General features: G+C 35.6%; 1 protein-coding gene across 7 annotated transcripts in view; it reads left to right on the forward strand.

The window, feature by feature from the left end:
* The first annotated feature begins 11,008 nt into the window (after positions 1-11,008).
* LOC144980936 (guanine nucleotide exchange factor DBS-like) overlaps positions 11,009-25,435 on the forward strand; it is a 107,523-nt gene continuing 93,096 nt past the window's right edge. For 2 of the 7 annotated variants that reach the window (XM_078928909.1, XM_078928911.1), the window contains exon 1: positions 11,017-11,194. The gene's annotated coding sequence lies outside the window, so the exon portion shown is untranslated. Of the gene's footprint in view, positions 11,195-20,750; positions 20,926-25,435 lie in introns of those variants that run through there. The other 5 variants (XM_078928904.1, XM_078928908.1, XM_078928913.1 and 2 more) reach the window with 4 other exon arrangements.

Consider the following 25,435-nt stretch of genomic DNA (forward strand, 5'->3'; position numbering starts at 1 on the left):
CTTGGATTGGTATTTTTATACAGTTGTTTTTTTGAAATTGGGACCAATTCCAATTGATATGTTGTTATTTGAAGTGGTGAAGCTTTATATAGAATGCTCTTTCGCAAAGTTATTTTTTTATTTGCAAATGATTAGTATGATAAACAGTTCTTTTACTTAATATTTTTATTGTAAAGATTTTTTTCATCTGTGTTTTATTAGGAACGTTTTATTTGAAGCTGAAAGTAATTGAATGTTTAAAAAAAATAAATTTTTATTTGTTTTGAAAGATTTGAATGACCAACATGTGTTGGTTTAAAAGACGTTATTGACCTTTTTGTCAATAACTTGTACTTAAGTCTACAATCTGAGTTATTTGCTTTGAGCTTTTATTTTAATTTTCTTATGATCAATAATATAAAAGTTATCTTCATGTTTGTCTTCTTCAATAATTGCTCACAAAACATGGTTGTTGGAGATTTATGAAATTAAAAAAGTTTTTTTTTTGGAAACAATGTAAGTTTAGAAAATAAAAGCTACTTAAGGTATATGTTTATGCTAAGCTAGTATTATTTATTATTACGATATGTTGTTTTACAAATGTATGCTTGCCTTGAACTACTTAAGGTGTAAGTTTTATTTAATATGCGCAAAATAAACATTCTTTTTATGTAGGTGAAGAGGTTTATATATGTTTGTTTTGTTTTTTTTCAAGGGGCCAACATTCAGCAATAATATATGAACGACTTTTTTTTTCTTTTTTCTTCCTTTTAAAAAAAAAAAAAATTTTTTTTCTTACTTCAATCAAATTTAATGATTATTTGAAGTTCAGGCAATGTCCTGTAATGTCATCTTCTTTGACATACTATAAAATGCTGTTATAGTGAGCAGCAATTATTTTTTATTAATATGTGTTATCTGGTCGATTGGCTATCATTTACAGATAGTACTTATTGGTACCTTGAAATCTTTAATTTATAGCTATTTTTGTTCACTAGGTTGTTACTTTTAAAGAGATTTTTAGATAGAGTAAACCTTAGGTTGAAACGCTTTAATATTTGTCATGGCATTTTAATTATATTTGACTTGATTCATTTTAACTGATGCCTCATATTTTTGCCCGATTTTTCCTTTTTTTATAATTTTTAATTCCTTAAGGCGCTGTGTTGTTATTGTTAATGTGATGATGGTGATAATTATCCTTTCTTCTTCTTCTTCTTCTTCTTCTTCTTCTTCTTCTTCTTCTTCTTCTTCTTCTTCTTCTTCTTCTTCTTCTTCTTCTTCTTCTTGTGGGTGTTGTCGACATTGTTGTTGTTATCATTGTAATATACAACTACTACTACTACTACTACTACTACTACTACTACTACTACTACTACTACTACTACTACTAATACTACTACTAATACTAATACTACTACTAATACTACTACTAATACTACTACTACTAATACTATTACCACTACAACTATTACTACTTCTACTACTACTGTCACAACTTCTACAAAACAAGATTTGTTATTAAAGTAGCAACATGGTCTTGTATTGATAATAACTGCCCATATAAATGTTATAAATATCGATATTAGTTGTATATTGGCTCTGTAACCTAAAGTGAATGTCTTTTCATTTGTTGAAAAAGTTTTATTCAGACATTTGACACATTTCCTAGCATCTTGCCCTTATCTACTTATACTTTGAGAGGCGAGTCATAGGATTTCATTGTGATCCACTGTCTCCAAACGGTATTATGTCGGTGCAATGCATATATCAAAAGTGACACCTCCCATAGTGGGCAGGGGGGGGGGGTACATACTGTGTCTTTTATCCCCTTATATCTGTTTTCCAACATGCTTTCTGTCTTTGTCTTGGAATGAGATTACTTGGTTTTGTTCTGGCCCTGGCCGGAGTCCTAGCTGGGAGGGAAACAGTCAATGCATAGTTATTGTTTTGGGAGATGATATTTTTTTCCTTGTAAATAATCTCTCTGTTATGTATTATTATATTTGTTATTTTGAATGTATAATGTAAGCATTTGAGTGTATTCCTCTTTGTTGGATTTTGTGCTTGTGTCCGGATAAAACTTTTAGGTGATCTCAAACTAAGTACATTGGTGGTATGCTCTTGGAATTTGCATCTGATCCCTATTTGTTCCCAATTCCCCTATGTCTTACTTTTCCTTGGGTGCTTTAATTATAATTCTAGAACTTTTTACTATCCCATTTTCTTCCTTTTTACTGGCGCTGATATAACATAAATGTGTTACAAGCGCCGTAAAAACCTTAAAAACAAAACAAACAAACAAACACAAAAAAATGCATAACTCATTTCTCATATTTATTTCTATAACATCCATTTTCAGCTTCTATATCACTCAAACATAATAGTGTTTTAGGTATTGGGTCGCATTATCAGTTCAGCACCATGTCAAGCCTTAGTGGCTGGTTTCATGATTTTCAAACCTGATCATCTTACAATTTTCACTTTATGATCAGTAACTCTGATGAGACTCAGGCTTCATTGAAAAAGAAGTGCTGTGTCGTAAGCGTCATAAAATACTTTTAAAAAAGAACTGCGAGTGGTATTTTTTTAACTGTTTTTCTTTGGAAAAAAGGACTGTACTTTTACATACTGAAACCTGCATTAAATTTATGGTGGGTTTGTGCAAGGCACAACTGTAAATTTGATGTACGTTATATTATTCTTTTGTGTCACTGGTTCCCTTTGGTTTCCTATTCTAAAGCATGTGTTTTTGAGTGCCATTAAACCCCCCCCAAGATTCTAGGAAGATGAATTATTTTTTCAGTGGGCATTTCAAATGACATAATTTGCCAGCAAGAATAGAGTGATAGCTAACACAAACTTGTGGATTAGTTTTCTCCTAAGTTTATTTTTACTGTGGTTATTCTTTGAAAAAGTTATCTATAATATAAAAGGCCATATAATTTTTATGTGTACAATACTCATTGTTATACTAATATATTTGCGACTCTTACTTTTTATTATTTCTTGCTCTTAGGGATGAGAATCTCATATTGTCCATTTGATAATGTATTTTTTGATACATTTACTTCTAATTGCCTTTGTGGTGCTAATCAATTACAAACATTGGCTGAGTTATGATTAATGATAATTAAACACGGGGATTCATAAAGAAGAGAAAGTAATGCCTTTTTGTGGAAGTTTTAGATTTTCTAACTCACCAGAAATCATACCATTCAGTCTTAGAAAATTTTTATTTGGAAAGAAATTAATAATAATCTTACCAAATTTAATGCGAGGGTAATGAATGTAAACACCTATTTGTCTGTGTGATAAATATGTCAATTAATCTGATATGTCATTTGTAAAGGACAATTCACGCAATTATCTTTATTTACGTCTAATCCATGGAAAATGTTTATGCATCTCATTGTCTTACGCAGAAAGAAATGTATAACTGCTTCTAAAATTAAAAGCTTTTCTGAACCCGCCTTTCCAGTCTTCATATTTTGCGTATCCTTGTTCTTGTGCCTCAGCTACGCCAAATGAATTCACATAAAAATGTATATTATGTGTATATCATAAGTGAAGTGAATTGAATTTGTCAATTGTCACGTTTAGTGCCACCAATTTACCCTCTCTTTTTTAAAGATTGTATATTGTATGATACCATAAATAAATCCATTTCTTTGTCTGCTTTTGTAATCCCAGTTTATTGTTGCTGTCACTGCCACGACTGCTGCTGCTGCTTATAATATATTATTTATACATTTATATATTCTTATTACATTTACTTTTCCTTTTTTTTTCTCTTCAATGTGCCTGCTTAAAGTATAGTATTTTTTGAGAGATTGTAAGGACGTGACATTCCCACTCAGATCTTGTCTCTGCATAGTGACTGCCACTAAACTTTTAGAGGGGTAAAACCTGCACTATGTCGATGTTTTATATAAACCTTTCTTTTGTGTGCTGCTTTTTGATTTAAAAAGAAATATCTGAAAGTGTCACAATTCTGTGTATAGCAAAATCATCCACCAGATCTATCAGACGTGTTAAAAATAGTCATAGATAGAACAGCTTCCACGAAACTGATGAAAAATGGAGTCTAGTTTCAAATTTTCTTTCAATGATAATGAAAATTTGATGAGCATCCGCTGGTGTAAGATAAACATCAGATAAAGTAATCCCTTTCCATGTCGCTCTCTTTCTTTGTTCTTGACTTCCCATGGTGTACAGAGAGGTAACTTTTGCTGTGTCTTCTATCCCCTATATCTTGTTTTCCCTTTCTATAATGCTTTTGGTCTCTGATCTAGATGAGATTACTCGGGCTTTTTTCTGAGGTCTTGCGGGATATTTAGCTAAAGAGGCAGTCAAATAAATGTATAGTACCTTTGAGAGATGGCGTCTTCTTTCCTTGTAAATCATCTCTGTTTTATACCATAACAGTTTTTAGTTACAAATAGATTGTACTTTGTAAGCATTCACAGGGAAATCCTTTGCTTGTGCCTGGATGGGACATTAAGGTTGCGTTGAAATTTTTTAAAACCCCAAAACAAAATAGATTTTCAGGAGTTTTTTTCTTTATGAATTCGTATTTTAAAAATATTTTCTATCTGAAGAAACAACAGTTCAATCTAGTCAAAATTATTGATTTTAAATTTTGAGTTTGACGTGGAGACAAACATCAGCAGTTAGATTGTAAAAAATAAATAAATTTGAAGATGCCAATCTGTGAGAAAACAGTGATGCCTTTGAAAAAAAATTGTCACAAAATATTGTGTTTGTCCTTTCATTATTATGTTACTGATCGTCCATAACTTCAGCATTTAATTTGTGTCATCCTACAAGAATTATTTGACATATTGTTATTATTGTTGTCTGCAAACCAGCTTCAATGCTTCCATACTGAGTATTTTTATTATCCATCTTCATCTTGTGATTTACCAATTTTAATTTTTCGCTCAGTATAAAAGATGTTTTTAGTTCAGAAACCATTTTAGTTTCATGAATTGTTAAATACTTTGCTCAATCATTTTTATTGGTTTGATGTCATTCAGTTTCTGTGGAAAAGGCCAGTGTTGCATTTTTTGTATGCGTTTTATTTTACCATAAGCTTTTGTTAATCTCTAGTCCAATTTCCTTGCTCCCTTATTTTATGTCCACTCTGTGTTCTGTATCTAAATTAGATTTAAACATGACATTGCTAAATACTGCATAGACTTTACTTTTCAGTCGAATGCAGTATTTTATTTTATATAAGCCATGATTTGTTGTTATCCATGTAGTTTGTCAGATTGATGCGTCTTCTATCCCTCTATATATTTTTCAGGTTACTTTATATCTTTGTCGTTGAATGAGATTACTTGGTTTTGTCCTGGCTCTGGCTGGATTCCTTTGCTGAGAGGGGAAACAGTCGAATGTATAGTATTAGTTTTTGGAAGATTTCTTTTTTTTTCTTTGCAAATCATCTCTCAGTTATGTACAAAGTGTTTTGATTTTTTATCTAAAATTCTGTAAGTATTCAAGTGTATACCTCTTAGTGGGATCCTGTGCTTGTGTCTGGACTAGACTTTTAGGTGATCTCAAACACATTGATAATTTTTTGCCTATGATTCAGCCTCCTTTGTCTTACTTTTTATTCGGGTGCATTTAATTGTAAGTCTAAAATTATTTTGAATATATAATGTAAGCATTTGAGTGTATTTCTCTTTGTTGGATTTTGTGCTCGTGTCCAGATGAGACTTATAGGTGATCTCAAACTAAGTACATTGGTGGTATGCTCTTGGAATCTGCATCTGATCCCTATTTGTTCCCAGTTCCCCTTTGTCTTACTGTCTCTTGAATGCTTTAATTGTAAATCTAGAACTTTTTACTATCCCATTTTCTTCCTTTTTACTGGCGCTGATATAACCTAAATGTGTTGCAAGCGCCGTAAAACCCTTAAAAACAAAAACAATAAAATATTTTTAGAATCCTATCATCTTCCTTTTTACTTGTACTGTAATGATCAAAAGTGTAAACGATGTAAAACCCTTCAAAACTATCAGATTACAGAACAAAAAATTGGGTGGGGATCCTGACCTCCCATAGTGGGCAGGGAGGTACATGCTGTGTCTTCTATCCCCCCCATACCCGTTTTCCAATTGTTTCCTGTCACTGTCTTGGAATGAGATTACTTAGTTTTGTCCTGACTCTTGCCAGAGTTCCTTGGCTGGGAGGGAAACAGTCGAATGTATAGTTAATAGTTTTAGGGAGATGATATTCTTTTCCTTGTAAATCATCTCTCTTTTATGCATTGTATTATGTTATTTTACATTTTATATTATATGATTGGTAAACATTTGAGTGTATTCCTCTAAGTTGGGACCTGTACTTGTGTCTGGATGAGACTTTTAGGTGATCTCAAACTAAGTACTTTGACGGTGTGCTCTTGGAATCTACATCTGTTCCCTATTTGAACCAATTCCCCCTTGTCTTACCTTTTCTTTTGTACTTTAATTGCAATTCTAGAACTTTTTACTATCCCATTTTCTTCCTTTTTACTGGCGCTGATATGACTTTAATGTGTTGCAAGCGCCGTAAAACCCTTAAAAACAAAAACAAAAAAACAGAACAAAACAACTTTTATTCTTGTGTATGACGGCAAGCTATATTATATATTTTTTTGTTTGGTGAATCAATAAAAAGCAAATGTAAGGCTCCGTGTCCATATGTCATTGCTAAAGTCACATTTAATGACCAGCTTTATTTATCAATACAGTGCTATGATTGGTCCGTTTTTAGTGAATATTATAGCGATAAAAATTTGGTGCTTTATTTAAATTGAATATCTGTGAAGTTTAACTCTGTCATTTCTTTCTATGCTTTTTGGCAAAGATATTTTCATTATCAGTTTGCATTTTGCCTGAATTGTATTTTACTGTTAAAAAAAAATACAGCATGATTTTAGTTCACACTTGTGTTAAATTTGTATTCTGCCCTTTTTGAAATGTTGAATACAAGAGCATGTGTTCAAATTTTGAAATTAAGTTTATTGTAGGTGCTTCAAATTTTGTGTAAAGTGCTTCCATGCTTCCGTTGAATTTCAAACCCTACATTTTTGTCCATCGGTTAAAACAAGTTTTTAAATATGGTTCTATTTTCCATGATATAATACCAGTCAGCTTTTTATGTGATCAGATTTTTTTTTTCTTGTATGTTGTGCTATTGTAATATTTTGTTCTTGTGATAAATCAGTTCTTTTAAAATTGATAACTGACCATACAGTGTCATTATTTAATGAACAATAATTTTGAAGTAATGATTTGAAAATATATGAGAACACTTCTGCTGTGCATGAACAAAATACCTGTTTTTCCATTTAGGCTAGAAAACATGTAGGCCATATATCGGTGGATTAAAATGACTTCAAGTATTTGAATCAATCGAAATGTGAAGTACTAGTACGTTTTCTGTCCAAAATGGAAACAGGCGTTTTTTAAAAGAATGTATATTTCTGTCATCGTTTTTGTTTCAAATATTTGTTCATTGTCGTTTTGTCCTGTTTTGTTCCAATAGATTAAGGATAATTTTCTTAAATATGTTTTACTCAAGGTGTTGCGACAATGAGATTATAAACATATATGTTTTGATGTCTGCTTTTATGCGTTTGTTATTGTACGTCAGGAAGGACAAAGTCCATTCTTGTTTGTCAATATCTTGTTCCATTTAATTTTGCATTATTGCTCAGTACACTTTGCACTACACAATGGAATAAATGTTTATTTAGAAAATAAAATTGTTTTGATTGTCAATTCCTTCTCTGCTTTAACTTTAATTTCTGGTCGCTGGTCGAAAGAAATAATGCTGGGTGGGGTCCCTGACTCCCAATAGTGGGCAGGGAGGTACTTACTGTGTCTTCTATCCCCCTATATCTGTTTTCCAACATGTTTTCTGTATTTGTCATAGAATGAGATTACTTGGTTTTATCCTGGCCCTGGCCGGATACCCTGGCTGAGAGTTGAGAGGGAAACATTCAAATGTAGACAGTAGTTAGTTTTGGAAGATGATATTTTTTTCCTTGTAAATCATCTCTCTGTTATGCACTCTATTACGTTTTGTTTACATAATATTATTTATTATGATTTGTAAACATTTGAGTGTGTTCCTCTTAGTGGGGAGCTGTGCATGTGTCTGTATGAGACTTTTAGGTGATCTCAAACTAAGTACTTTGATAGTGTGCTCTTGGAATCTACATCTGTTTCCTATTTGAACCAATTCCCCTTTGTCTTACTAGAACTTATTACTATCCCATTTTCTTCCTTTTTACTGGCGCTGATATGATCTTAATGTGTTGCAAGTGCCGTAAAAACCTTAAAAACATTAAAAACAAAAACAAAGAAATCATAGGTGGTCAATGAGAGAAATGAATTTATGTTGTCTCCTCTTCCCTATCCTACTTTGTCCAGGAAATTGTTGGAGATCCACTTAGGGTAGGAGGACTATTATACTCCCTCTCCCCTTCCCCCCCCCCCCCCCCCCTTTTTTTTTTCTTCCTTTTCCTTAGCTGGGAGTCGGTCAAATGGATTGTACCTTTTTATTATTATTAATTTTTTTTTTCTTTGAGAGAAGATATTGCAGCGGGATCTTTTGCTTGTGCCTGGATGGGCCTTTTAGGTAATGTTAAAATAGGCAACGGTGGATTGCTCGTGCAATCTTCTGTTCCCTACTTATGCTAGTCGCCTTTGTCTTGCTTTTTCTTCTGTGCTTTTAACTTTAGATCAATAACTTTTCTTCGATTGTCTTCCTTTTTATTGACGCTGAAATGACCTAATATTGTCGCAAGCAAAGTAAATCCCCTAAAAACATTGTCAATTCTTTCTCGGATATAAATTAAATTACTGTTCGAAAGCAATTATGAAACCATGGGCAATGTGAGAGATTTATCTGTTCCAATTTTAAGTACTTTGTCTAGGAAGGTGGTGGAGATCCCATTCGATTGGGAGAACTGTAATACTCCCTGAGCGGTTGGTTTTGTTTTGTTTTTAATCTATCAGACCACGTTAGTTTAAACCTCTAGCCATATACAAGTGGTAGGTAGACTTACTCGTGAGATAGGGGAACATTGGCCCGTGGAATCTACATCTGTTCACACCCAGGCCACTAAGGTTCATCCTATAGCTACCTCTTCTATCCCCCTATATCCTGCCATATCTATGAGGCTTTATACGCTCCCTTTAGAATGAGACCACTTGGTTTTGCCAGGCCATTGCATGGAGTCTAGTGAAAAGATGATTATTTCCCTTACAAGTAGAATACATGTGGTTGATTTTTGTTCTTTTATGAAGCTGTTCTGTTCATTTTTGTTCTGTACTTTTTACAACGAAAGTACGGGACTCTTAAGTTGGTGAATCTGTTGATGCTATGCGTTTATATAAAATACAATATCCACCAGCCGGATATTACGCACCAACACACAAAACTGTGAAACCTTAAACGTTTATAATCAAATTGATAGAATTTAGCTGGGTGGGGTTCCTGACCTCCCATAGTGGGCAGGGAGGTACAGACTGTCTTCTACCCCCCCTCCCCTCCTATATCTATATCTGTTTTCCAACTTGCTTTCTGTCTTTGTCCTGGAATGAAATTTCTTGGTTTTGTCCTGGATCTGGCCGGATACCCTGGCTGGGAGGGAAACAGTCAAATGTAGAGTTCATTTTGGGAGATATATATTTTTTAATTGTAAATCCTCTCTTTGTTATGTACTGTATTGTTTTGTTTACATATGATTTGTAAACATTTGAGTGTATTCCTCTCAGTGGGGACCTCTGCTTGTGTCTGGATGGGGCGTTTAAGTGATCTGAAACTAAGTACTTTGATAGTGTGCTCTTGGAATCTGCATGTTTCCCCTGTCTTACCTTTACTTTTCTTGAGTGCTTTAATTGTAATTCTAGAACTTTTTACTATCCCATTTCTTCATTTTTACTGGCGCTGATATGACTTTGGGTGTTGCAAGCGCCGTAAAACCCCTAAAAACAAACAATAGAATTTAGTGAGAACTAATCATTAAAATGGCTGTCTAAAAAGAATAACAAAGAACCGAATGACGTCATTTTCGTTCCATCAATTCAATTCTGATCGCTATTGACTCCTTTGAATATTTTTTTTTCATTTCATAGGTTAACTTGATCTGTCATTCTTTCCTCATCCTTTTTTTTTAATTGGCGTTGAAGACCTAATTGTGTCGCAGACGCCTTAAAACCTCCAAATATCACTCAACTATCAGATGCCATGCCCTTTATTTTTTTTACATGTGCTGATACGACATAAATTAATGCGTTTCAAGCGCCACAAAGACCCTTAAAGAATTCTTACCTTATTTATAAACTTTTCCATGTTTTTAAATTTGATTTTGGCTGGAACATGCACTTTTCTTTTGCTTAGAGGGAGAGGGACAGGGGTGTAGCGACGAATAAATATGTATTTCCGTCAGAGCGAGAGGAGAGGGGGTGGGAGGGGGGAGGAGGGATATGATATCCATCCCTCTAAATAGGTCCATAATAATTGCTGTTCCACAGTCTTTTCCTGGAACACGAACTTTGTTTTGTCCTAGCGCTGGCTTAGCTGTGGCCTCCCTCTCTCTCTCTCTCTCTCCCCCCTTATCTCACTTTATCTTGAATGACTCTCTTTTCAATCAAAGTTTTGAATAATTTTTTGGAACCCCTTTTGTCTCCTTTCTTGTGTTCCAGTTAGTTTAGACCTATGACCTTTATTTTTTTTCCTTTATCCCCCTGTTTTAACACAACTACCACACCGCCTCCGCTAACAATAACAACAGCAGCAGCTGGAGGAGCAGAGACGGAATCATCTTTATTTTAGTCGCAACTCGCAACCTCTCTCCAAACAAGGGATTTAATAGGATATTAAAGTTATTGCTTTATATATTTTTAAAAATTGTCTCCCTTTATCAATATTCGACAGGTGACAGACACAGACAAAATAAAGGCAAAAAAATGTGTGGCCAGTCCCGATTCTAAATTTAGAACTCAGGTAAGAATGTCACGAAATCGCTCTTCCGGCTTTCGCTTCAAGGTAAGAAAATGTCAACAACCGATTTACGAATGACAGATGACGAAGGACTGAAACTGCACATAGACACGACAATTGGATGTGGTTAGGCTCGTCTTTGGATTTAAACTTGAAATTTTAGATGCGTCACATCTTAAGCTCAGACTTATTTTGAAACATTCCTCAGGTAAGTTTTTAAAGTTATTAATGTTAATTTTTTAAAACAAAAAGTATTATTATTTCCATTTCTGTGATACTCCTCTCTACTCCACCCATCAGCCAAAATAAAACATCTTTAGTTGATGAGTAATACTCCCCTTTCTTTCCGTAAGAAAGATTGGACAAGCTATCATAGAATTTTCTTGTAAAAAGGAAGTTTACTCGTCTTTTGATCTGAAACTGAAACTGATCTCGAATACCGTGTTCACTCTTGAAGTTGAAGTTGAAGAACATTGAACATTACTTATAGTCTAGCTACTTGTTACTTGCTGCAGCGGTTTTCACGTCATGTCAACCAATTTATATACCTATTTATATTTATTTCATCTATCTATTCCCCAAATTTGAACCTCACAGGTGCTCTCTTTATCTCTTCCTCTTGCTCGTCCTCCTCCTTTTCCTCTCTATAATTTCTCTTCGAAGTGGCAATTTGGACTCGAGTCTGAATAGGCTATTCGGACTCCAATGTACGTGCGCATATAGAGGGAAGGACATACACAATGTGGGAAGCAGGCAGAGGGTGGAACTGATAAAGAAATAGAAAAAGAGCAGAAGAAATTCTGTTTTGCCCATATCAGACTGACTCAGGTCACACCCCTACTTTGGACATGTAGAAGGATTGTTGCCTGTCTCACACTATCACAATGTTTTTTCTTTGTACTCATTTTATTTGGACATCGTGTTATGGTAATAATAATAATAATAATAATAATAATAATAATAATAATAATAATAATAATAGATCTTTGTTGTCCATAAATGTGGCAATTTGTCATTTAGTTACACTTGTTATATAACGTTATATGATAACTATAACATTGAATAGATATTTCACTCCTACTTATTTTCTCTCTCTCTTCTCTCTCTCTCTCTCTCTCTCTCTCTCTCTCACACACACACACACACACACACACTCTCTCTCTCTCTCTATTCATTATACCTTTCATTTATACCACAGTTACTTTGACTGACTTTTGTTACTTTTGAAGAGTTTTAACTCTTCTTTTTAATTTCTATCTGGACTTTCAATTGATCTATGATGTTGTCTTTCTCGTCAAATATAGCGGGTTTATACTACCGGTTGATAGTTACTAAAATCGTAATTTTGATTTGCATTAATTTTATGTAGTTATCAATAATTAAAGTATTTAAAAAACAAAACAAATAAACTATACTGCCACGGGAGACTATTCAAGACCGAGTCTGAATAATCTGTTGATTGTACATGCGCATTGGAATTTGAGTCTGAATAGCCACGTGAGACTATTCAAACTCGAGTCCAAATAGCCACAGCCATTTCTCTCTCTTCCCAACTCCCTCCTTTCTTAAACACATATATAAAATAAATAAAAATGTGCAACTATGCAGTCGTGTAGTATGATACTTGCCTTTGGACTGGAAGGTCCAGGGTTTGAGTCCAACTCTGAGTGGTGCATAGTTGAGTTATTGGGAAAGGTTCATAACTCACATTCTCTCATTGATGTAAAATAAGTACCTGACTGTTAACAACGTTGTCTCTGTCAGAAAAAATATTGTAATATTGCTTAACAGGCATCATGTTTCGTCCTACATGTTAAGTGTTGCTGTTGGTTAGGGACCCCTTGTATAGTGCTTAGGCACAATTAGTGGGTATTGCACAAAATAAATACTCCAGTTTTTTTTAAGGTAAATCGGTAAAAAGGTAGTCGATGTGGCATTTACAATACTCATTCCCAAGGTAAGCCCAATGTGCTCAATGATGTCCAACAGTCCCTATGGACCCACAATCTTATACGGTACAAATGACCTATTTCTCATCATTGTTATATGAGCACTCATACAATATCTGTCACTGCCTATTGCCAGACACTCATTCACACCTTAGTTGAGAGGGGTAATATGTGTAGTGACTTACCCAAAGGCCCAGAAGGGTATTTTGGACATTGCCACCCATCCAGTCCCTGGCCATGTTCAACAGTGCATGATTTTTTAAGATAATGAGATGATAAATATACTGCAATGTCAACCATACCACATATGAATACACGGCAAGTAGGGCAACACTATGGAAACAGTGAGTGTATCGTGATTAACTGAATCAGATGATAATCAGCCCAGTGATTTTTTTTGTTTTTGACCTTTGGTTGACAAAATACTGAGGCTTTTGTACAGTTATCTCTGCTTCAGTCATTGTGAAGCAAGATATGTGGCCATTCGTATCTTGAGCGACTGGACTTCGGAGCTTTTCACATGTCAGTTTACAGGCTGGCACGTTAAACTGCTTGCACCTTTTGTGTTTTGAAGTCTTTCTAATATAGGTGATCTTTTTTAATGGCTCTGAAGTCTTCCAGGTCACTGGTGTTTTTCCAAGTGATCTTCAAAGCCATGAGGCCCAATGGAGTTGGAGTTTCTTTTTGTTTTTATAACATTAAATGGACGATAATAATGGCTTACCACCCTTTGGATAGGGTGCTAGTCTTTTGTAAAACAACTTCCACCAGGCATTACAGACCCAGTTATCAAATCTCTGCTGGGTGGACATGGGGGGTTCAAAAACATCTTAAATTTGTCTGGGATTGATACTGGTCCCCATTCTTGTGGGGGATTTGGGTTTTCTTGTGGTTATAAATAAATATAGGAAATTGAATGGAAGTTTCAATTTAATAAACGGAAACAGATAATGTGGACATTCCAGGTTTTCCCTTTATCAACAAAACACGATGAATGAAACAGAGTATAACACTCGTATCAGACAATTAGACCCTGCTTTGATTCCTGCTCTGAGCTGCACAAAATTCTGTCCTTGGAATAGGCTCTTTACTCGTATTCTATCACTGTTTTCAGATGTAAAACAAACTGGTAACAAAGAATATAATTGTAAAATCCTGTTACATGCATATGCCATATCCTTCAGGTTAAGTGTTGCTGTTGGCTTGAGACCCCTTGTAAAGCACTTTACAATAAATGTACATTTATATAGTGCTTATGCCAAAGCTTCGAAACGCTTCACATTGACCATCACTTTGAGCATGTTTAGAGGATATTGGGGCATATAAAAGCTCAAGTTTATTTTTGTTTTGTAAAACAAGTGCTCTACCTATTTAGCTATCTGGTGAAATGGATATCTATATTGTGCGATGACACTCGCTTTTGGATCGGAAGGTCCTGGGTTCTAGCCTCGCTCAGTGCATAGTTGAGTCCTTGGAAAAGGCTCTTTACTCACATTCTCTTACCGTACTCAGGTGTAAAATGAGTACCTGGTCATTGACAGCATCGTCTCTGTCTGGAAAAAATATAATATCGCCAAACAGGCGTCATGCCCCGTCCTACATGCTAAGTGTAGCTGCTGGCCAGGGATCCCTTGTAAAGTGCTTTGAGCACATTTAGAGGATATTACGCTATATAAAAGCAAAATTTTATATTGAACAGAATTTGCTTCTGTGCTTTATTTGTCTCATCTTAATGTTTTTGTTTGAATAAGCACCACAGATTTTTAATAATATGTCTAGATAATGAATAAGCATCATGAACTTTCAAATAAGTGAGTTGATTAACTAAAAAAAAAGAATTTTTTAAATTGAGCTTTTATATAGCGCAATATCCACTAAATGTGCTCAAAGCGCTTTACAGGGGGTCCCTGGCCAACAGCAACATTTAACATTTAGGACGGGACATGACGCCTGTTAGGTCATGTTATAATTTTTTCGGACAGAGACAACGCTGTTAATGGCCAGGTACTCATTTTACACCTGAGTGCGGTGAGAGAATGTGAGTAAAGATCCTTCTCCAAGGACTCAACTATGCGCCGAGCGAGGCTCGAACCCAGGTCCTTCCGATCCGAAAGCGAATGTCATACAAGACCACATAGCCGCACTAACTAGAGCATTAATATAGTACATTATCCTCTGAACCTGCTCAAAGTGCTTGACTGGTTCCTTAGCCAACAGCAACACTTAATATCTCGGACAAGACATGACACCTGTTAGGCGAGATCACAATTTTTTCCTAATGGAGACAATGCTACTAACGGCCAGGTACTCATTTTACACCTGAGTATGGTGAGAGAATGTGAGTGAGGAGCCTTTTCCAAGGACTCAACTATATGCCACTTAGAGCTCCGGTCCAAAGGTGAGTGTCATACTACTAGACCACATAGCTGAGTAGATAATGAATAAGCAGCATATATTGTCTAAGATTTGTTACGATAAAAGTTTTTTATTTCAAATTGGTTACAATGGTTTGTTTGTGGTCTAAGGTAGATCATGCATTTTGAGGATTGATCACGCTCTTAGTTGTTCCCTGTGACATGCATTGGTTCTGTTGTTACCTGTCTTTTTCATACTCATTTGCGACTATTGTATGAAATGATATCTAGATTTTTTCAGAACTTGGTGTGTATTGTCTTATCATTGTGTTAAATTGAGTTTGATCTTATCATTTCAAATTAAGAAAGTGGTGCTCTTCTGTGGATTGTATAAATTTTTATATATAGGCCCGGGAATCAGGATCTGTGCAGAAGAGTGCTGCAACCACCAATTTTTTTGAGCTTTTATATAGCGTAATATCCACTAAATGTGCTCAACGCGCTTTATAAGGGGTCCCTGGTCAACAGCAACATGTAACATGTAGGACGGGACACCAATAAAATTGGACAATGGAACAGCACCATGCATGATTTATATTTGCTTACCGCCTCAGAATGTTATTATGTCGGCGTGACTTGGATGATCAAAATCGAATTTATAGTTGAAAATAAGAAACTTAGTTTATGTTGAAATGCTTTATTCAAGGCAATGGACATATTTTCTGAGAGTTACAAAAACTAAATTTTTACCTTTCTGTTCATTTTGGTATTATAATAACTTCTTCACACCTTTTTTACTCCGAAATAATACATATGGGTACAGTTTGGATCACAAGATTGACTGTAAAACGTCATATGGGCTATTTTATTATATTATCTACTATCTACCCCTTATATGTACCTGATTTCACAAGTTGTTTTTAAAGGTTATAGTGTATACATTTCCGTTTGATATTTGCTATCAGTTGATTTAATTATCTCTTGTTCATCTTAAATTGCCATTTGTATGTGCACTTGTGTGTGTGTGTGTGTGTGTGTGTGTGTGTGTGTGGTTGTGGGTGTGTAGGTGGGTATGTCTGTGTGTGTGATTAATGTAACGGAGCAGACGTGTTTAAGTGTGTGAGGAACCTTACCTATACTTTATAAGCATTCTGCAATTGATGTTTAAAAAAAAGAAAATAATAAGAAGCACTTTGAGGCCCTAAGCGCTATAGAAGTGTTCTACTTCTTATTATTAATAACAGAATAGCACGCTAGAGAGTCGTAAATTCAGACGATTAAACGAGATTATTTGGAATTGAACAAGGCCATTCGGTTTTTTATTGGTAAATGTTAAACAATGAACCCTTTGACCTTCATTACATTATAACCTCTAATTTTAGACACCAACATCCCATGCGACGTCATCTATTCTTGATTAACATTTTTATTACGGCGATTTTTGCTGTATCTCTGCCACTAATAAGGTTATTTGGCAAATCATCCCACCTGCTTCAAAGCTGCATTCCAATAAGACATTGGAGGCTCTTCAAGGCAGTACCCAAACAACCATCGCTTTCGAGGCAGGTGTTGTTAGAGCGATTTGATTGCAGTACCCAAAGTGTAAAGCCTATAAACGCGAGTTAACCTAGGGTTGGACAACAGAATTACATGATTTTATGATAAAGGTGACAACATAAATTAATAGCTCAAGCTGATTTTCCGGGAGGGGTGGGGGCGGTGCTTAAGGTTAGCGGCACCTGTTTACATGTATTTTATCTTACTCAAGCGCTTCACATTAAAGAACAAATTTTTTTTAAAAATAAAAAAGAAACAAAAATTTTAAACAACAAAAACAAGACAAAACAAAAGGGCCTAAAAAAACAAAGAAAATCCCCTGATGGTATATCAGTGTATATTTGTGACTTTTAATAAAAGTTAAATCTATTTTTTGTGATAAATATTTTTTAACCATAAATCAAATATGATCAAGGTGTACAATGGACAGAGTTTTACAGATGGCGTATAGATGTGATATTGCATTTGTCCTTTTGATTTGGTATGTTTTGAGCAGTATTCAAAACACATGTGTTGATATCGAGATCTTTATTTAAAAAATCACTCTTACAATCATATTTGTCTCAGTGAGCTGAAATATGCGTTAAATGTCATTTTTTTTCTAATGTTATGTAAGTATATCCAAACATGCACTCAACATAAGGAGTCGTATTATAATTACAAACAGATTGTTGCATTGACCATAATTAAACTCGAACATGGCATTTTTTCAGGGCAGTTTTAGCACCCAAAATATATTGACTTAGAGGAAAGACGCTCATTGGTAATCTCTTTGATGGGTAAATCTGTTGTCAAGTATGACTAGTTTATTTCAATATTTAGGCATTTTGACAACTCAAAACAAATTTGATATCAAAACCTCAAAGAAGACATACGTATGTCAACAAATATTTGTTATAGATACATACATAGCATAGATTCATCAATACTTAAATAATATTCTTATTGTGATGATAAAAGATATGGTGTCAGTAAAAAAAGATAGGATTTTTTATTAAATTTATTATTATTATTATTTTTTTTTTTGTAGAAAAACGCGTGTAAGCTGCGAGAAGAACGTGTGTTAGCAACATTCGTGGTTGTCAGCTTGTGTGAGTCTCGAAGTCAAAATTAGAAATTAAAATACTTCTAACTTCCCATATGACAGCATGCATTGCTCGTCAAAAATATTTGTACTTTGTCGGAAGATTTTTGCTATAATTAAACTGTTCAGAGCGGCGTTTGGATACAACCGTTGGATCCACCAACTATAGTCCGTTCCACAACCCGTGTGCACACGTTGACGGGGATATGGATTCTAATGATAATTGGCTCGAACATTCGAATTGTTTTAATTAAGCCGAATTTATTTGCATCGGCTACGGTATCATACTTTTGAATTTTTCTTCTTTACGGTAAATAAAAAAACGAAGGATCTGTGATGAGTGAACAATTTGATGGTTCTAAACTGGTTCTAAACTTTCGGAACAATGGCGGACGACCTTATGAAATACTTTTCCAACGAGCATAAAAGTGTGCCCAGAGGAGAAAGACATTATACCTAAGTCTGATCATGATTTGAATTTTATACATTCTGATCACATGACACTTGAAAAAGTTCTAGCCAGTATGGAGAATATGAAGTACCGATTTTCTTTGTTTAGAACCAAGCTGCTCGTTGCTGGGCGACGTGACATCAGACTATTGAATCCTATTAACCAGTAGATTTTTGACCAATCAAAACATGGAATTGATGACACACCTTCACCCGTGCTCGGACAAACATGGTTTGGTTGTTTATAAACAATGATGTGAATGAATTCGACATATCTCTGATCATTGTTATTGTTTTTATACCCCCAAATGGGTGACTAGATAATACACGATTTTCTCGATCATTTTATAAACATTTAAATTTACACATAGTTTTCTGTGTTGGTTCTATTCATCAAGCGGTAGAACACAGTGGGTATTTCACTTAGTCACATATCATCGATAGTAAAACATGTGTAATTTTCTATGTCAACCAATCACCGTCACTGTTTACATTATGACGACTGTCCGAGAGGCGTGGTTATCTAAATGTCTATTCTGTTGTGATAACGATCGCTAAACTCGCCCACATGCTTGACCAGGGGTTTCCATTTCACGAGATTCATGTGCACTACTCACTATTTTATATTGCCATCTTGAGTTCAAAATGACACAGCAAAATGTACACTTTATACACACTTGACATAAGCAATTGTTACAATTTAATATGTTAAAGCCAGAGGAGTAGCTTCCCGTTGTGAATTCTACATTCATAAAAACTGATAAAAGATATGGATTAAACATGCACATTTGTCAAAGAGGAAAATTTACAAGTATTTCTCCAGAGAGGCGAAGCGCGGAATTCTTTTTCGTGGCGTGCGGCAAATAGCAGTATGGCTTACAACCAAGAACTCAGAGGGGAGAGGTCAAATTAATAAAATGTTAATGTCATCTTAATATTGCATCTCTTGTATTTGAAAACTGCGGTTCCTTTGAAAGGTTATACTGTACAAAACTTACATGAAAAAATGGTGTTAAAGAAGTTTACATTCAGTGATATTTCACATTAATACAGTCAAAGCCCCCCTCCCCCTTTCCAGCGAACATAATTCAAGAATGGCGAACACGCAGCGTAATCGATGGGTGACCAGTGGGATTTCGTGACATGTTTTGCCCGACCTTTATGTGATGTCTTGATCAACAGTTGGTCGGATGTTATATCTTTGTGAAAGACATTTCTCCTCGTCCTGTCGGAGACGGGCATAAAAATTCGAAGATCCCCCTGTTTTTTAATATTTATGTCTTTGTCCGAAAAATGCCTATGCACCTAACGGGCTATTTGTGTCGTCCAATGTATTATTTGGCCGTTGCCCACTAGGGAAAAGATATCGTATAAACGCCGCCTGTTTTCAATGCTGTGAAGTACTAGATAAATGCTATCTATAATTAAACCCAAACAACCCAAAATTATTTTCTAAGCTACGCCACTGAATGCAACTTTGTTATGATTATTTCCCCACGGGAAAGAGAATCAACACACCATTACTATAAACATTTTAAAGTTTGAGTCATATTTAATTGCAAACGATGAAAATATCAAAGGAATTCGTCATTGTGAGAAAACCGTTTGGTCAACCATTTATCGTTATACAAAATTCGTAATGTCACTTGAAATATAAGCCCGCATCAAAAACTCACGGCTCCATATTTCGTAACTTTGGAGGAATTTCCATTTACTGTGCACACGGGACTTGGAACGGACTATATATATATATATATATATATATATATATATATATATATATATATATATATATATATATATATATATATATATATATATATATATATATATATATTATTGGTGTAAAGTATCCAGTTTGTGATTTACCCAATCCCCAAAACCTTATCTCAGATTTAGGATGGGGATTGAGGAAAAGGTGAAAGTGCGACTCGGAGAAAATGATTTATAATCTCTCTCTCTCTCTCTCTCTCTCTCTCTCTCTCTCTCTCTCTCTCTCTCTCTCTCTCTCTGTGTGTGTGTGTGTGTGTGTGTGTGTGTGTGCGTGTTTATGTGTGTGTGTATGGGAGAGAGAGAGAGAGAGAGAGAGAGAGAGAGAGAGAGAGAGAGAGAGAGAGAGAGAGAGAGAGAGAGTCAACATTCGTACACTTTTTTACATTCCAATTAATTGTTTCTATCATCTGTAATTTTTCAATATCATATTTAAGTCGGTTCCTCTTATGAAGACTATAGATATTTAGGTAAAGCCATTCTCCTTGTCTGCGCACGCGCACACGTGTGTCATGTGCCGTGCAACCGCCGCCGCTTATTGAAGTGAGCAGGCGTACACATCGAAACCTAGTCGAATTATCGATTGTCCTCATCCTCGTTGGATGGTGAGTGGAAGGCGGGGTCACAGGTCAAATGTAACATCAGGTCGCAATCCGCTATTCTTATGTTGTATTCATTATTTTGATTCAATTCAAATTGTAAAACCAGACCATCTGCTGCAATCTTGGATGTAAATAAATCCTAGCACAGCAATCTCACGGGATACTTACTATGTGTAATGTTTTACATATTCACGGAATTTTACAAATGTTTTGATTCTGTTGCATAGCAAGAGGATGTTCTTGAATTGTGTTCCATAATCGCCCTATCAATTTGTACGCTGGTGTTTCATTATGAGTGGAATTACATAATAGAGTCGTTGCTGCATCTTTCTTTTCCTTGAAAAGTGCATCCCGACTGTTCTAAACGGTTGTTCTTTTAACATTAACGGTCTTTTTCACAATTCTTTATCTGTTGATAATTTAGGATAAAATATTTTTATAATCAAGCGATATTGATTCTGTTTGATGATTTACACATTTTAATCAATACGATTGTGAAGGCTGGACAGAGCAGTTGGAAGCTGCTGTGTTAAATATACCAACCTCTTTCAGGATCTCTGTCAACAAAAAAGAAATTAAGATAAACACGTACAGAAAAAAAATGTAATAGTCTCAATATCTTATCCTGCAAAAATAATAACGGACACGTTTTATGAGAAAACAGTACCTATCCCATGACAAGCGTTGCGCTGATATTTCACAGACACACACACACACACACACACACACACACACACATACTCAACCCCCCCCCCCCCCTCTCTCTCTCTCTCTCTCTCTCTCTCTCTCTCTCTTTCTCTCTCTCTTCTCAGAGTTTTTGCCAAGATGAGGGTCATTTAAATTGATCGATTTTTGAAGGACGAGATTACTGGCCAAATTTTTTAATATGGCGTTTTCCAGAGTACGGCAGTTCTCTCCCTGTGGTGTTTTCGCCTACCCCACTGAAGTTGTCACCCAAGGTATGGTTCTTAGGCGGTTATCACTGTATGGTCCCAGCAAAAGTTAACATACATCATCAGTAGTCCGGATGCCTAATATGATTTGATTTTAAAATACGTATCTTTCCAGAATACGGAAATTATGTTAATTATGTGAAGTGACAACTGTAATGAAAATTAATTACGTAATTAATTAAATGAAAGAAATACGCGCGACACATTCCATTCCCTTTTTAAGCGTTGTGTGATATATATAATGCATTTTTAGTTTGGTAGGCTTTAGGGTATGAGTTCCAAAATAACACAACTCAATGATTAGCTATAACAAGAAAAAGGGGATTTACTTGATGGCAAACAAAAAAAAAAAAAAAAGAATGGTGATGTCGAGAAAGAATGGGCGTTCAAATGACAGAAATGTATTACGAGCAAGTGGATAGATTGCATATCTTGGACAAGTGATTAATACAGGGGTTACCGTGGTTAAAATGAGATAAGGAAAACTTGGGACAGTTTTATCAAACATCTCCAATTCTATCAAATCAAGGATTTGTTCATTAACTGCACAGTGCTAGTATGCCAACGTCTGACATTGAACGCTCAAGCTGGAAATATGATGGACGCTTCCCAAACAAGGACAACTCGAAAAGTGGAAACAAAATCATGGACTAAAAGGAAGTCATTATAGAATATTCTGGGTCCAAAAAAAAATAATTTTAAAAAGGGGGAGAGTTGGAAAGTCATGGCAATCAGATGAGAAAAAAATGTCTCGCTGACTGAGATGAATCAAAAATAAATAAATAAATAAATATAACCCCCCCCAAAAAAAAAACAAACAAAAAAACAAACAAACAAAAAAAAAAAAAACAACCCCCCCCCCCAAAAAAAAATTAAACCCAACTCAAATAAACAAAACAAAAAACAAACAAAAAAAAGCAAAGAAAGAAAAGCCAACTCAAATAAACAAACAAAAAAAAAACCCAACAAAGACACCTTCAGTTTGATGGAGTGCTGTTTTATATCTTTTTGTTTTTTTAAAAACTTTTTTTTTTATTTTTATCATCTTTCCTTCCCTTTCATTATTGATTGAGTCTACTGCCTTGGTCTGGAATTCTTCACTTGTCACGCGCTGCCGCCAAAATAACTCACAGACACTGATATTCTTTTTCTACTAGATACTCTTTTTCCTTCTGTCCTCTCATGTCATATCCATTTTTTTTCTTCATTCTCTGGGATCCTTTTTCATTTACCCCGGTCAAGTTTCAAATTATCTGGTCATATTATATTGGCGGCCCCGCTTGTAAAGGGCAACCGGAAAAGAAATAACATCTAAGCCTACATTTAAGTAGGAAACTTACAAACGTTTATATCACGATGGTCGCCCAACTTTGGATTGGAACGTTCTTGAATCTTCTAGTATTTTTTCTTCTTTTTTTTTTCTTTTACATATTAATTTATGACAATACCCAATGTCAATTTCCAGAAGTGGATAAATAACGTTAATCTTATCTAGTTTTATATATATTTTTAAAAAAGCATACTTCTATTTTTTAATTTTTTTTTTTAGCTACCTCACCATTCTCCTCCCGCACCCCCTCCACGGGTAATATAAGTTATAATTTTCATTTGATAATTTTGCAAGTCGCCTGTTGGGTGCCTTTTTGTATCAGTTCTCTTACGACATCCGTCACCGCTTTCATTAACATCGGATCGAGGAGAGCGATGTAAGTAAGGTGTCTTATTCAGGGACCCAACACCGGGGCTGGATTTTTCTTTTCTTTCGATCATTGTCACTCATAAGGTTACTGTTCCGTGCAGTTGTGTCTTAGATATAAAATAATGTATACAAATTCACGGATTTGCTTTTTCGGGAAGAAGGTCTTCAATTGTTTCTTTTTCTCAAGGAAGGACAAACTAGATGTAGATATCTACCCTACTTCCTTTTCTTCAAGCTTTATTGGTTGTTTTTTCTCTGTTTTATTGTCCATGTTTTAAAACAGATTGTTTTATTGATCGAAAAGGATGCTTAGTTATGGCTGTTTATGAAGAACCTCGTGTCTTTGTCTCTCTCTTGTTATGGCCAGTCTCATTATCAGCTATTGATTTTTTCGGCGTTTGTCTGGAAATGCGAGTCTTGTATAATGGTGTGTGTAGTTACCCCATTATTCATCATAACAATAACAACAAATTCTTCTTTCACACGTTCTTGTTATTGTGTGGCGATTGTACGTAGTCCTTCAGAGCCCATGGAACCGGCGCGAAACGGACAATAGCAATTGCTTGCTATCCTTTTGATAGAACGCTAGTCTATCGCAAAGTACTTTCCGCGAAATCTAGCTGACTCAGCTACCCATTCACTGCCGAGTGGACAGGGGAGTCAGAAAAAAATCTAGACTGCACCCGGGATCGATCTTTGTCCCTTTGCGTGTTAAGCGAGTGCTCTACCAACTGAGTTATCGGTTAGCAAAGTGTGCGAAGGCATGACAATTCAATCTTCCATCAGATGCAATGCGACTTGCCGACTTTTTCCTCGCCTCAATGTCCCACAAATACAAGATAGTCTGGCCTTTCGCATCTGCCCTTTGCTTGAAAGGCTTTTAATTTGAGGATGAAGGGGGTACGGACAATAGCAATTACTTGTTATCCCTTGGATAGGACGCTAGTCTATCGCGAAGTACGTTCCGCCAGATCTATCAGACCCAGCTACACAATCACAACTGGGCGGAGAGGGGAGTCAGAAAAAGGTCTCGACTGCACCAGTCTCTCTCTCTCTCTCTCTCTCTCTCTCTCTCTCTCTCTCTCTCTCTCTCTTTCTCTCTCTCACACACACACACAGAGACACACACTAGGGATCGATCTCGGTCCCTTTGCCGCGTGAAGCGAGTGCTCTATTAACTGTTATCGGGAACCCCTGTTTACTTTCGCTCTGTCTAAAATGCTATTCAGTGTACTACTCGATTGTGTCCATTCAAAGTTAGCTAATGGATTAAAATGTTATTTCCTGTTATGTTTCACTCACAGATTGTCTTCAAATAGTATCGAATGGTTTTGTGGCATTTCCAATATATTATGGTTGTAATCCAAGTCATGTCTCATTCGACCATTGTGTTGACTCTGTTTTAGAAATTCTCCTTTAATATTAGTCTACATAATCGGAACATAAAGAATGGATAAGTCCAACCACCTTGGACCTTATTGAAAAGAGGAGAACAAGGAAGGGACAAGTGAATGCAAGCCGAACAAGGGCTTCAAGACTGGATGCACAAGAGCAGTATCGAGCCATAGCTAAGGAAGTCAAAAGATCTGTGAAGAAAGACAAGGAAGCATTCATGAACAGACTTGCAGAGAAAGCAGAAGCAGCAGCGACTGGAGGACACATGAGGATCCTTTATCAAACTACCAAGACACTTGCTGGAAAATATGGGAAACCAGAGGTACCAGTCAAAGACAAAGATGGGAAAACTATTTTTGGAAAAGAGGCTCAATCTGAACGATGGAGGGAACATTTCAACTGCCTTCTGAACAGACCACCACCAGACAACCAGCCAGAAATTTTGCCTGCAAGGAATGAGCTACCAATTAGCTGTGATCCACCATCGATAGCAGAGATTGTGGGTGCCATTAACAAGATGAAAAGGGGGAAAGCTGCTTGACCAGACCAGATTCCACCGGAGGCTCTAAAAGTTGATGCGAAAAGAAATGCTAAGTCCTGCACCCACTATTTGAGAGAATCTGGAATGACGGGATA

Source organism: Berghia stephanieae, chromosome 10, assembly GCF_034508935.2.
Source record: "Berghia stephanieae isolate SIO BIC M18660-M18661 chromosome 10, UCSD_Bste_1.3, whole genome shotgun sequence".
Taxonomy (NCBI): Eukaryota; Metazoa; Mollusca; class Gastropoda; order Nudibranchia; family Aeolidiidae; genus Berghia; species Berghia stephanieae.